The sequence below is a fragment of the Panthera leo genome, chromosome A1 (assembly GCF_018350215.1).
Source record: "Panthera leo isolate Ple1 chromosome A1, P.leo_Ple1_pat1.1, whole genome shotgun sequence".
In the NCBI taxonomy this organism is placed as follows: domain Eukaryota; kingdom Metazoa; phylum Chordata; class Mammalia; order Carnivora; family Felidae; genus Panthera; species Panthera leo.
In genome coordinates, this window is record NC_056679.1 from 94,024,272 (window position 1) to 94,038,194 (window position 13,923).

General features: G+C 47.6%; 1 long non-coding RNA gene across 1 annotated transcript; it reads left to right on the forward strand.

Moving 5' to 3' along the window:
- Window positions 1–11,293: 11,293 nt before the first annotated feature.
- On the forward strand, window positions 11,294–13,331 carry LOC122200116. The gene is made up of 2 exons (XR_006193724.1): window positions 11,294–11,379; window positions 13,188–13,331. It is a non-coding gene; the product is annotated as an uncharacterized LOC122200116 (long non-coding RNA).
- The last annotated feature ends 592 nt before the right edge of the window (window positions 13,332–13,923 follow it).

The following is a 13,923-nucleotide window of genomic DNA, read 5'->3' on the forward strand; positions in this document are numbered from 1 at the left end:
GGGTTAAAGACCTAAGTGTCAAACCTGAAACCATAAAACTACTAAAAGAAATCATAGGCAGTAATCTCTCTCTCTCTCTCTCTCTCTCTCTCTCCCTCTTTTTGTTTATTTATTTTTGAGAGAGAGACTGTACAAGCCCCAGAGAGGCAGAAAGGGGGCGGACAGAGGATCTGAAGCAGGCTCCACACTGACTGAATCGAGACCGACGCAGGGCTCGAACTCATGAACCATGAGATCATGACCTGAGCTGAAGTCAGATGCTCAACTGACTGAGCCCCTGGGCGCCCCTCTCTCTTTTTTTGAGTACAGTTGACACACGATGCTACATTGGTCGGGTGTACAATTTAGTGACCAGACAAGTTTATGTATTATGCTATGTCCATCACCAGTGTAGCTGCCATCTGTCCCGCTCCATCGCCATTACAATACCGTGGGCTGTATTCCTAATGCTCTGCTTCTTATACCCGTGAATTACTCATCTTACAACTGGAAGCCTGTATCTCCCGCTCCCCTTCACTTATTTTGCCCAGTGTCCCCTCCACCCCCCACTCCCCTCTGGGAACCATCAGTGTGTTCTCTGCATTTATAGGTCTGCTTCTGCTTTTTGTTTGTTTGTTCACTACTTCAAGATTCCATTTATGAGTGGAATCATACAGTATCTGTCTTTCTCTGACTGACTTAGCATAATACCCTCTAGTCTATCCATGGCAGCAGTCTCTGGGACATTGGCCTTAGCAACACTTTTCTAGACATGTCTCCTGTCACCAAGGGAAACCAAAGCAAAAACAAACTATTGGGACTACACCAAAATAAAAAGCTTTTGCAAACCGAAGGAAATCATCAACAAAACAAAAAGGCAGCCTACTGAGTGGAAGAAGGCATTTGCAGACGTTATATCTGATAAGAGATTATTGCCCAAAATATGCAGAGAACTTATACAAATCAACACACACCAAAACAAACAATCTGATTTAAAAATGGGAAGATGGGCAGAGGACCTGAACGGATATTTTCCCAAAGAAGACATACAGGTGGCCAACAGACACATGAAAAAATGCTCAACATCACTCATCATCAGGAAATGCAAATCAAACCCACAATGTACTATCCATTACATTACCCCTGTCAGAATGGCTAGTATCAAAAAGACGAGAAACTACAGGTGTTGGGGAGGATGCAGAGAAAGGGGAACCCTCGTGCCCTGTTGGTGAGAATGCAAATTGGTGCAGCCACCGTGGAAACCAGCATGGAGGTTCCTCAAAAAATTAAAAATAGAAATGCCATACAATCCAGTAATTCCATTAGTGGGAATTTACCCAAAGAAAACAAACAACACTAATTCGAAAAGATACACAAACCCCTAGGTTTGTTGCAGTATTATTTACAAAAGCCAAGGCACGGAAGCAGCCCAAGTGTCCATAAGAGACGAATGGATAAAGGAGATGTGGTGTATACATACACAATGGAATATCAGTCAGCCATAAGAAAGGATGAAATCTTGCCATGTGCAACAACATGGATGGAGCTAGAGGCTATCACGCTAAGTGAAAGAACTCAGAGAAAGACAGATACCATATGATTTCACTTTACATGTGGAATCTAAAAATTGAAACAAATGAACAGCAAACGAAAGCAGAAACAGACCCATAAATACAGAGGACAAAGTGATGGCTGCCAGAGGAATGGTGGGTAGGGAGATGGGCAAAATGGGTGAAGGGAAGTGGAAGTTACGGGCTTCCGGTTATGGAAGGGATAAGTCGCAGGAATAAAAGGCACAGCCCAGGGAATGGAGTCAGTGGTATTGTAATAACATTGTATGGGGACAGATGGTGGCTATACTTGGAGTCAACATAGCATCACACACAGTGTCCGAACACTATGTCGTACCCTGGAAGCGAACAGAACCTCATGTGTCGACTATACTTCAATTAATAAAACAACTTTTTTCCGTCACTTGTGGTGGAAGCAAATGAGTGGCCAGCATTGGCCAAATGAAGCCACTTTGCTCAGCAGACCCCCGCTTTCTTTGTGTGCTTCCATTGCCCACCAGAAGGAACGGTCCAGAGGTTCTTGTGTGCCTCATTCAGTCCCCAAGCACTTACCCAGTGCCCCCGGGGTACTTCGAGTGTGCTAAGCTTGCAGTTCAAAATTCCTCACAAACGAAGCCGACCTGGAGATGGTCTCAGCTGTGGGATGCGAGCCTGCCGCTCGGCAGAGGAAATCTGCTGTTTTCTACCATATTTTCACCGTTCTAGGAAAACTGTAAGACTGACAGAGTTACTCCCTCTAATGGCCCGGACCCCTAGTGAGTGGAGGTGGTTCAGGACAACAAATGATGACCACCAGAGCTTCCAGACAGCCCTGCTGGGCTCGTTGGCTGGGCTCGTTGAAATGCTGTCTAGTAAAATGAAGGCATATGGAGTTTCCTGAACTGAGTCCATACCAATAGTAAGGGGAGAGGGGGATACGCGGGGAGCGCAGGCTCTGTGTCAGGAGTCGGGGGAGGTAAGCCACAGTGGGATTGTTTAGCCTCCCCCAGGCAGGGCCAGAGCAGAACACGCTTGGTTGGGAAAAGTCAATGCCCCTGGGGTAGTTTAAGGTCTCCAACATCACCCTGATAGTGGAATGGAGCAGTCGGTGCCAAGACCTCGCTCCTAGAAGCCAGGCCTCATTCCAGGCGAGGCCATGCTCGCAGAGAGCTGGCATCAGAATATCTACTCATTCTTCGAGCGGCATACCTTGGTGCCACAGGACCCAGTCAAGCCAGGGCATGGAGGGACGATGACCTGGGGAATCACCTGAACTCCAAAGGGTACGGCCCTGGGTTCCACAAAATCCCAGTCGTTGAAAGAACCTCGGACAGCTTCTCAATCCCCTAAGCAATCACTCTACTCCTACCCAGTTCAAGACGTTCCATACTCTTCACCGTATCTACACTTGGGGTGACACGTTCTCTCTTACCGGCCCCCCGGAGGTAACAGAATGCCCCCAGCAACTTGATGAATTCCCAGTGATGGCCCAAGGGTCAAGGATTTGGATTCTGTTGAAATGTGTGGATCTCCAGGAGCCTCCATGGTGGCTGGCTGGCAGGTGGCAAGTTCGTTGAATTTAATTATCTGAATAAAGACTCCATTAACATGCCTCAAAACTCAGGATGATCTAAAAAGTGCCCATCAAAAAGTCTGACCTCCTCTTCCCCACCATCACCCACAAGTAACTGTTTTATTCGTTCCTCAAGTACGGTAGCAAATTATACACACTGCTCTGCATGTTGCTGGCAATCACTCTCCACCAGTTGACTGAGAACTTCCTCACTCATTTCTGCAACTATGAAGTGTCCACCTGCTTTCATCCCAGCTCATTTACCGGTCCTCTGTGTATGGTCCCTCAGATCGGGTTCAATCCTCGCTACTACGAAATGGGCTGCAATGGAAAATCCTGTACACACGCCTGGTAATATGTAAGAAGGCAAACCCAGAAGAGAGAGAGCGGGATCCAAGAATCAGTGCATTCGTAATTTTTGAGGGACGCGACCCCACCGTCTTCCACGCAGGTGGCCAGTTTGCTCCTTGCGAGCGTTGGAACAGAGTGCCTGCTTGGCAGGGGAAACGTTTGAAGATGGATGGTTCTGTGGGTCAGGGGTAGCCCTGCAGACACCACGTGAGAGAGAGGCAGAAGGCAGCGGATGGTTTCATGCTGTCCGGAGCAGTATCCAGAAGAACCTCGGAACAAATCTGAGAGATGCCAAATCCACTTGAGTTACTCTGGGTTTTAGAAAGTGCTCTAGAGCATGATCGCCCTCTGGGAGACCTCTTGCAGAACAGAAATCGAACAAAGACCACAACACAAACCCTTGGATAAAAGAACTAAAAAAATGATTTGATGCCCCCCCCCCCCCCCCCAGACAAGACCGGTTTTTGAGCTTATGAGACTTTCCGTGTCTGGGGCTGAAACCCTGGTGAACAGCTGGAGGGCAGTGGGGCCACAGTGTGGACAGTGCACACCTAGGGATCAGGATTCGTGTGTTCTAATCCCACCTCTGCCCTTCAGTGTCCCCTGCCTTTCTGTGACTTAACTAGCTCTCCGAGCTTCGGGTCCCTCACCTGAGCAATGGATTCCATGCTCTGCATCTAGGGAATCAGATAATGTGGATCCACGTCTCCCGGAAAACTGGAAAGCGCTCTTCAAATTTTGGAGTTAGTGCTACTGAAGGGCAGTCTCCAATCAGAATGCTGAGAACTTTGCATCGGGCCAGGAAAAGGAATGAGAAACCCAGTCACATGGGTCCCTTGGGGGGCAACCTGGGTCGTCTGGAGAAAACACATGCCAGCCTGTTGCACGCATTGCAGACGAGAGCTCCGATTCTAACCTCTCTGACTCCTTCGCCAACTCGTGGCCCTTGACAAGTTTATCACGGTCAAGAGAAGGACGTTCTGCCTCTTTGGTGTCAGAGGTTTCCCTCTCCGCTACAGTAAGCGCAGAAGCCAAACCCAGCCCCCTCCACTGAAGGAACAGCCAACAGCTCTGAGCGCAGAGTCCTTCCGGATCAGATCGGAGAGGCAGTGGGGAAAATCTACCCATGAATATTCATTTGCTACTCATTTAGGAGCGTTCTGTGTGAAGACCCTTTGAAAGCTGCTGGGAATTGGCATAAAAGGGTTTGATTAATTCCTGAGTCAGCTGGCACCTACCCCAGAACACACGCAATGGTTGTCATCGAGAGCTGGTTTACTAAAGAAAAAGTCTCTGCAGATGTGTGGGCTTTGCAATGCTACAGCTGCCCACTCTCCAGCAAGAATAAAACAGACTCTGGGGCTGGGCTGGGCCCTCGAGAATGAAGGCACAGAACCAAACACCAAATGCAACTTCAGCTCCCTCCGGGAACATCCTGCAGGCTTGCGTCCGAGATGTCACGTCTGAGCAGGGAGGCTCTCTCCTCTCCGCTTCATCAGCGGCGCTGTCCCCGACAGCATCAAGGAAGTGCTGGTAGGCACCTCCCAGGAGGGAATTCATTACACAGCTTGCCACCCAGCCATGTCTCCCTGCTGTGGTGGCCTGCTTTTAGAAAGGAGTTTCTTGGGGCGCCTGGGTGGTCAGTCGGTTGAGCGTCCGACTTCGTCTCAGGTCATGATCTCACCGTTCGTGGGTTCGAGCCCCGTGCCAGGCTCCGTGCTGACAGTGTAGATAAAGCCTGCTTTGGATCCTCTGTCCCTCTCTCTCTGCCCCTCCCCCGCTGGTTTTCTCCCCCGCCTTCAAGTAAATAAACATTTAAAAAAAATGCATTTCTATTTTCTTAAAGACTCGACTATTTTATTTCTTATAAAGCTTATTTATTTGAGAGAGAGTGAGCAGCAGAGGGGCAGAGAGAGGGAGAGAGAAAGAACCCCAAGCAGGTTCTGCCCTGTCAGCGCAGAGCCCAACACGGGGCTTGAAGGCACAGACATGAGATCATGGCCTGAGCCAAAGTCGAACACTTAACTGACTGAACCACCCAGGCGCCCCGAACTTTATTATTATATTTGTTATGCTCATGTGTGATCAGTGAGTATGGTTCGCTGAAAGCTCAGATGACAGCAGTTTTTAGCAATACATTTTTTTTCTTTAATGAAGGCATGTACATCCAGGTTTTTTAGACTTAATGCTATTACTCAATAGACTACAGGATAGTATAAACATAACTTTTATACGCACTGGGAAACCAAAATATTCATTTTGACTCTCTTTATTGAGATGTTTGCTTTACTGCGGCGGTCTGGAACCCAACCCACAGCGTCCCTGAGGCACGCCTATAATGATGCCAATGGTGTAGTAACAATACCACTAAAAATGATAACAGCGTTGACTGAGTACTATACTTCAGCTTCCGTGTTTTCCTCAGTCATTTAACTACCCCGACAACCCTTGGAAGGAAGGTATAATTTTTATCGCCAATTTAGTGATGAGGCTCAGAGGGGCTAATTAATTTGCCTGCGGCTGCACAGCTAGGGTATGATGAAGTGATCAGTAAATCTTCAAAAAGTTCCTGGCTTTGTGAAGAGAGAAACCCCTTTTAAAAATCTATTTTTCTGAAGCGCCTGTGTGGCTTGGTCAGTTAAACAACAGACTCTTGACTTTGGCTCAGGTCATGATCTTGTGGATCATGGGTTCGAACCCTGTGTCAGACTCTGCACTGACACTGCAGAGCTTGCTTGGGATTCTCTCTCTCCCTCTCTCTCTGCCCCTCCCCCCTTTTCTGTCTCTCAAAATAAATAAATAAACATTCTTTAAAAATCTGTTCTTCTGAATCGTCCTGTGCCATGCACACGAACTGTGATTAGCTATAACTCCACATGGGTTGTCTGAGGAACCTCTGAATTCCTGTGGAAGAGATGCAAACTAAAACCATAAAACGTGACGGGGGTTGTCCCACCCAACTCATACAGACTGTCAGAGGTCCAACACAAGGCCACAAACCCTGACAACCTGCTTCCCAGATACATCATTACCTGTTGCCCTTATTCATGGTTTCAGAACACTTTCATGTTTATACCACATGGCAAACCCCTCAAGAAAAAGGGGGGTGGGATAAACTTACACAGCTGACACTGTTAAAACCTCACCGACAATCATTTACCTGGCTGCCCTTTTTAACAGGAACAGACCCCAAGTTTTGTTCACTCTCCCCAAAGGATTCCATGCACTTCAGGGATTGGTTAAAGCCTCTGGGGATTGGTTTAGGATGGACAAATGAACCAATGCTGGCCAATGAGACACAGGGGAAGGCTTTCAGAAGACTTCTGGAAATGTTTTCTTCGGCTCTTAAAATGATGCGTGAGAGAGCAAGAGTACTTTTTTTTCTGCCTCTGCACATTGTTGACTATATGTGAAGGCTGGAGCTGTGGCAGCCATCTTGACACCACAGGAACCAGACAAACCAACATGCTGTAGATGGAAAGAATCTGAGTCTTTGCTGATACTGTTGAGTAGCTCAATTAACCAATCCTGCAGGTGTCTTTCTGCCAGACTTCATAACAGATGAGATCCTGAGTCCCTTTATTGTTCAAGCTTTGATGCATTCTGCCATGAGTATTTGTACATGAAATGCCACTGTGCTCGTTGCTGGCAATGTTCTCCAGATATGGAAGGGTGATGAGTACATTTTGCTACCATGCCACTGTCCATAGTCCACCCATGGTCTCCCCTTTCCCCTGGCTCTCCCTGCTGACTCCCTTTCTCTGGTTCCCGGTCCAGCCCTCAGACCCTGAGCACAAAGCGCAGACATCTGATCACCTGAGCCTGACTCCTCTCCAATGTCAAGTTGTGGGTTTCCTCAGAGCTTCAGATGACCTGTCCCTCGCTCTCTGGGTCAGTCAGTGGACACAGAGGTGGGGTGGCACTGGTGGCCGTGCTGAAAAAACTGTACGAATTTGAACCCAGCGCTGAGTAGGAAAAAGCTCAACGGTGAGGAATTCTCAAGGAAAAAGAAATCAGAGGCTATCAGTGTCTGTGCCAACAAACCCTACTTGAGATGCAGGGACAGCAGCGTAAGGAATGTGAAGAGGCAGGACACACGCAATCATAAAATTCATCTGTTTTGTAGAAGATACTATTTCCTGAGCGCTTACCGCACGAGGGGCAGCACGCTACGTGATTTGGAGATGACGTCTCCTTTGCTCCTTACGACATCCTGTGATGTAGATATTTCAGTGTGTCTACTTCAGAGAGGAAAATCAAGATTATCTAAGTCTCCCAGCTCTGTGCTGCTGGTTAGTGGCAGAGCCAGGATTCAATCCAACTTCAGCTGACTCAAGAGCCCATGCACCACAAACTACCGCAACGGATAGCTTCATTCATTCCTTTGTTCATTTACCAGTTTGGTTTTTTTTTTTAATTTTAGGGAGACAGAGAGTGAATAAGCAAGCAGGGGAGAGAAGCAGAGAGAGAGACAGAGGGAGAGAGAGAACCCCAAGCAGGCTCTGCACTGTCAGCGCAGAGCCCAATGCAGGGCTTGAACCCATGGCCCTGAGATCATGACCTGAGTTGAAGCCAAGAGTTGGAAGCTCAACCGACTGAGCCACCCAGGCGCCCCTTCATTTACTGCTTCAATAAGAATTTACTGAGCACCAACACTGAGCCAGCCAGGACTTGTGTTCGACAGTGAAGATATAAAAGACAAGTAAGACAGAGTCTCTGTCCTTATGGAGCTAACAGACCAGCAGTGACATGGCTGGGCCAACATCTCCATTTGTACCACAGAAAGACCCCCAGGCATCATGGAGCACAAAAGGGGCAGAGACGCCATAGAAGGACTCCTGGACGAGAGGAGATCTCCTTAGTTTTTTGGTTTCTTTTTAGAATCATTCAACATTCTCACAATGTTGAGAATGTTATACATTCTCAAAATACAAATCAAGACCACAATGAGATCCCACCTCACACCTGTCAGAATGGCTCACATTAACAACTCAGGCAACAACAGGTGTTGGCGAGGATTCGGAGAAAGAGGAACCCTTTTGCACGGCTGGCGGGAATGCAAGCTGGTGCAGCCGCTCTGGAAAACAGGATGGAGGTTCCTCAGAAAACTAAAAATAGAACTATCCTACGACCCAGCAATTGCACTACTAGGAATCTATCCAAAGTATACAAACATGCTGACGCGAAGGGGCACATGCACCCCAATGTTTATAGCAGCACTATCGATAATCGTGGAACTATGGAAAGAGCCCAAATGTCCATTGACTGATGGACGGATAAAGAAGATGTGGTATATATACACAATGGAATACTACCCGGCGATCAAAAAGAATGAAATCTTGCCATTTGCGACAACATGGATGGAGATCTCAGTTTTAAACAATAGTTGAGAGTAGCTAAGGGGCTGTGGGGGGAGCCACGTTGCAGAGGGGACAGAACAGCAAAGGCTCTGCTGGTCCCTCTCTCTCTCCATGAGGTCTCAAGTCCCCTTCCTGTGATTTCTCCAGCACAGTACTCAGACTTCTTACGTGGGGTCTGGCTCTCCCTAGAGCAAGTGCCCCCAGGCAAAGGTCTTCAAAGACAGTTTCAAACAGACACATCATTACGTTTGCCATATTCTCTTGGGTAAAGCAGTCACAGAGCCTGTCCAGATTCAACAGGAGGGGCCATACCCCCACGTCTCATTGGGAAAAGTATCAAAGAAATTGTGGCCATCTGTAATCGACCTCAGTGGCTGCAGGAACTAAACATGCTAATACACATGAAACACTTAGAGCTCTGCCAGCACGAAGCAAGCACTAGACCCACGTCTGTTGTTGTTGCCACCACGTTATCACCAGTGGTGCATTCAAAATCCTTGCCAGCAAGGTCAGGGAAGCGGGACCTTTCACCCTTGACTGCCCACCTCCCTCCACGACCTTTCCAGATAAAGGGGTGGTCCCCATTACAAAGAGGAAGATGTAACACTCACCTGCTACCTCAACCTGGCACAACAACTCTGGCCAAGACCAGCCTGCAGCCTGATGGGGCTCCTGAAGGAGATGTGCAGGTAAGGGAAATGCTGTGCCCTTGTCTGGCACCCGCATCCAACACCACCTGGTTCACCCGTCTGCAGCCCTGACTCACAGGACAGAGGCTTGTGTGGAACACATCCAGCTGTGATGGCCTCCTTTGTAGAACACTCTGCTCCACGGTTTCCGGGTAAATAAAACCTACAAGGAAAAGAAAGATTGGGGTGCCTGGTGGCTCAGTCGGTTGAGTGTCTAGCTTCGGCTCAGGTCATGATCTCACAGTTCATGAGTTCAAGACCCGCATCGGGCTCTGTGCTGTCAGCACAGAAACTGCTTCAGTTTCTCCTTCCCTCTCTCTCTCTCTGCCCCTTCCTCCCTCTCTCTCTCTCTCTCTCTCTCTCTCTCTCTCTCTGTCTCAAAAATAAACAAACAGTTGGGGTGCCTGGGTGGTTCAGTCGGTTCAGCCTCCAACTTCGGCCCAGGTCATGATCTCACAATTCGTGAGTTTGAGCCCCGCGTCGGACTCTGTGCTGACAGCTCAGAGGCTGGAGCCTGCTTCAGAATCTGTGTCTCCCTCTCTCTCTGCTCCTCCCCTGTTCTCTCTCTCTCTCTGTCTCTCTGTCTCTCTCTCTCTCTCTCTCTCTGTCTCAAAAACGAATGAATATTAAAAATATTTTTTTAATAAATAAAAATAAAGGGTTAAAATAAAAGAAGGAAGATTGTACTTTCCAGCTGTGCCTCTTGTCCTTTATGGTAAATATTTCCTATCCCTTCCTTCCCTCCCATCAAGATGAATGTATGCAGAGTCACGTACGCTTGCATTTACCCACTCACACATTGAACAAACACTTACTAAGCACCTACAGTGTATACAGAGCTGAACAAGACACACAAATCTTTCCGATATAAAGCTAATATTTTAATGGAGGGAGCCAGATAATAAACAAGTATGTAAGGAGGTAAACATGTGAAATATGTGATCACTGCTCTAAGTGAAAGCAGGTCACCTGATAAAGGGAACTAACTGCAGAAGCCTCTTTCACTCCGGTAGTTTTGGAAGGGTTCTTTAAGGTTACTGGAGTTTGGATCTAAGAAATGAGAATGTGCTAGCCTCTTGAAAACCTCGGGAAGGGGCGCCTGGGTGGTTCAGTTGGTTAAGAGGGTGACTCCTGATTTCGGCTCAGGTCATGATGTCATGGTCATGAGTTCAAGCCCCACGTTGGGCTCTGCACTCACAGCACAGAGTCTGCTTCAGATCCTCTGTCTCCCTCTCTCTCTCTGTCCCTCCCTGGTCACCCTCTCTCTCTCTCAAAAATAAATAAACATTAAAAAAAATTTTTTTTAAACCTTGGGAGGAGAATTCTAAGCAACATGGACACCAAAGGCGAAGATACTGAGGTGAGAAAAGGTTTAATGTGTCTCAGGTCCAGGGCTGAGGGTAGAAAGGAAAATGGTTTGGGAGAAGGCTCAAGTGTAGACAGGAGTAGGTCCTGCAGGACAAGCTAGCCCAGAAACCCAACTTAAACAGGGAATGTGTTGGCTCAGCTGAAAAGTTGAGGCATGGCATGGGACTGACTTGGCTCAACAGAGTCAATGGGACTTGCCCACTTGACATGATAAGTTAGATGGGTTCCCAGAGGTCCAAGTGTTCACCATCTTTGCAGCCAGCATTCCCCACCGTTCCTCCAAAAGACCTGGGCTTCAGTATTCCTGGATCAACTCAGGAGACGGACTCATCCCTGAGCCAGTCATTGTGACATAGGGAAAGAATATGCTGACTGTCCATGCTGGGGTTGCATGCCGACCCCCGGACACAGCGGGTGGAGAGGAGTCAGCCTGCCCAGAGCACTTGCGGTAAGAATCAGGGAGAGAAGAATTCCCCAAAGGAAAATGGAGAAGCAGCTTTCAGAAGAAGGTGCACGGATAGTGAACAGGCATAGGGTGGTGGTGGAGGGGAGGGGGAAGTTTCCACAAAGCAGGACCATGTAGACCATGGCAAGGAGCTGGGTAAGAAGCTAAGTACACTAGGAAGCCATGAGAGGGTTTTAAGCAAAGGAGTGGGAGGCAATCTGCTGGCATTTGATAACATTTCAAAAAGATTATTTTGGCCACTAGGTAGAGACAGGGTTACAAGAATCTAAGCTTGGAAGCATTGAGATCAGGGGACTATTACAGAATGACAGGCTGAAGAGGTAGGTGCCTTGAACGTGGGTATATGGGTGACAGTACGGAGTCAGAGAAACGTGAACAGAGCTGAGACACTCTTGTGGGGAAAGCTGATGTCTATAACGATGGAGGAGAGTCAGCAGAGTAAGTGAAAGAAGTCAAGCGTGAATCCCAGGGTTCTGGCTTTGTCACCTGGGTGAATCATGAGGCCATTTGCCAAGAGGGGAAAGACATGGGATGTGGGAGGGCAGGGACAAGTCAGGAAAGTGAAAACCAGGAGGTCCATTGTGGGTGTGTTCCGTGTGAAATTCTGGTGGGATTATCAAGGGGAGACCTTGACAAGGTCATTAGATGAGCGGGTCTGGAATATAGAAGAAAGGTCTGTGCTTCAGTTATATAAATCCAGGAACCATCAGCACACAGATAGTATTTAAATGTGCAGGACTAAATGAGATCACTTGGGAGCACATACAGTTGACCTTGAACAACATGGGTTTGAACTGCTAAGTCGCTTATTGTTGGATTTTGGGGGGGTGGGGAGGTAAATGCAGCACAGTACTGTGAATTCATTTTCTCTTCCTTATGATTTTCGTTAAATTTTTTTTAAATGTTTTATTTATTTTTGAGAGAGATGCAGAGCATGAGTAGGGTAGGGGCAGAGCCTGCTGGAATCAGGTTCCAGGCTCTGAGCTGTCAGCACAGAGCCCAATGCTGGGTTTGAACTCACAAACTGTGAGATCATGACCTGAGCCAAAGTCAGAAACTTAACTGACTGAACCTCCAGGCACCCCCGCCATTATGATTTTCTTAATAACATTTTCTTTTCTCTAGCTTACTTTATCGTGGGAATACAGTATAGAATACATAGGACATACAAAATGTGTTAATTGACTGTTTGCGTTATTGGTAAGGCTTCCAGGCAACAGTAGGCTATTAGTAGTTAAGTAGTGGGGAGTCAAAAGTTATACATGAATTTTTAACTGCATGCTGGGGCGGGGGGGACTTGGTGCCCTTAATCCCTACATTGTTCAAGGGCCAGGTGTAGACAGAGAAAAGGAGGAGGCTTTCATGCTAATTTCCCAACAAAACTGCCACTCTGTTCAAACTGGTTTACTTGGGTTCTAGGCAAATACAGGCTCTTCCACCCCTGGATATGTGTGTGCATGTGTGTGCCCGTGCGTGTGCACATGCACGTGTGTGCACCATTCCTTCTATCTGCAATGCTTCTGCTCACCCCTGAAGACTCATTCCTTAAAATCAGCTTCAACATCACTTCCCCGGGAACATTTGCCTTATTAGCTCCATTGCAAATGCCAGCCCCTTGCATCCTATGATTTTCATTATCTGTTTACCATACATTTGGCATTTACAAAACATTGTCTTATGTTCTGTGTGTATATTACATTTCCCCTAAAGAGATGATAAGCCCTTAGAAGGCAGCCTTCAAGCCTTTGGACTCCCAACACAGGGCAAGTTGCCCCAAAAAAGAGTTAAAACAAAGATCTGTCGATCGATGCCAACATCCGCTCATACTTTCTTTTGGTGTTTTTGTTCCAGTAGCTGGGAATTCATGTCAAACTCCTACGCGTGGTGAGACAGGGGCTCAGCAAGGGTGTCCCAATCAACCCCCTGAGAACGAGGGAGGCAGCAATTGTTCACTGCTTTAAAATACTTGTGGCAAATAAAGGGAATATGACTCAATCCATATTGAAAAGAACCAGATGAAAGTAGTTACCCACAGAGGAAAACCAAAGAATTAAAATGAAAGCCTATGAACCACTTCAACTATTTCTGCATCTATCCCCGAATAATATTCCACCCAAGTGGAACACATCTCAGTGTGTTTGCACCCGTTTAACACTCCCTCCTCCTTTCCCAGCCCGGGTTCCACAACTCCCAGCTTAGCGTCATCCCAAAATGTTTGCAGGTGGTTGGACTGGATTCCCAAGCTCCAGATGGCTCAGTCAGCACCGGAGAATCTGGAGAGCCCCGAATTTTCATGCTTTTCTGGTTGCACCACAAAAGACCTCCCATCCAGCCTCCTCCCCAAACGACCCCTCAGTTTTCCACTTGTGCTTGACTTAACCTGAGTCCCAACGGTCTCCAGCTCTTCCCGAGGCCCTCCATCTGGCCTCTCCTTGCTCTTCTGCCCACAACAGGATTCTCCAATGAGGCAAATCACCCTCCAACCCCAAGAACACCCTCGGGTCTGTGAACTCCAATGGCCGTGACAATATTGAAGAGAAACCGAGCAGGTGTGATGCCGGTTTCCAAAGTTGACCTGCTGCTGATT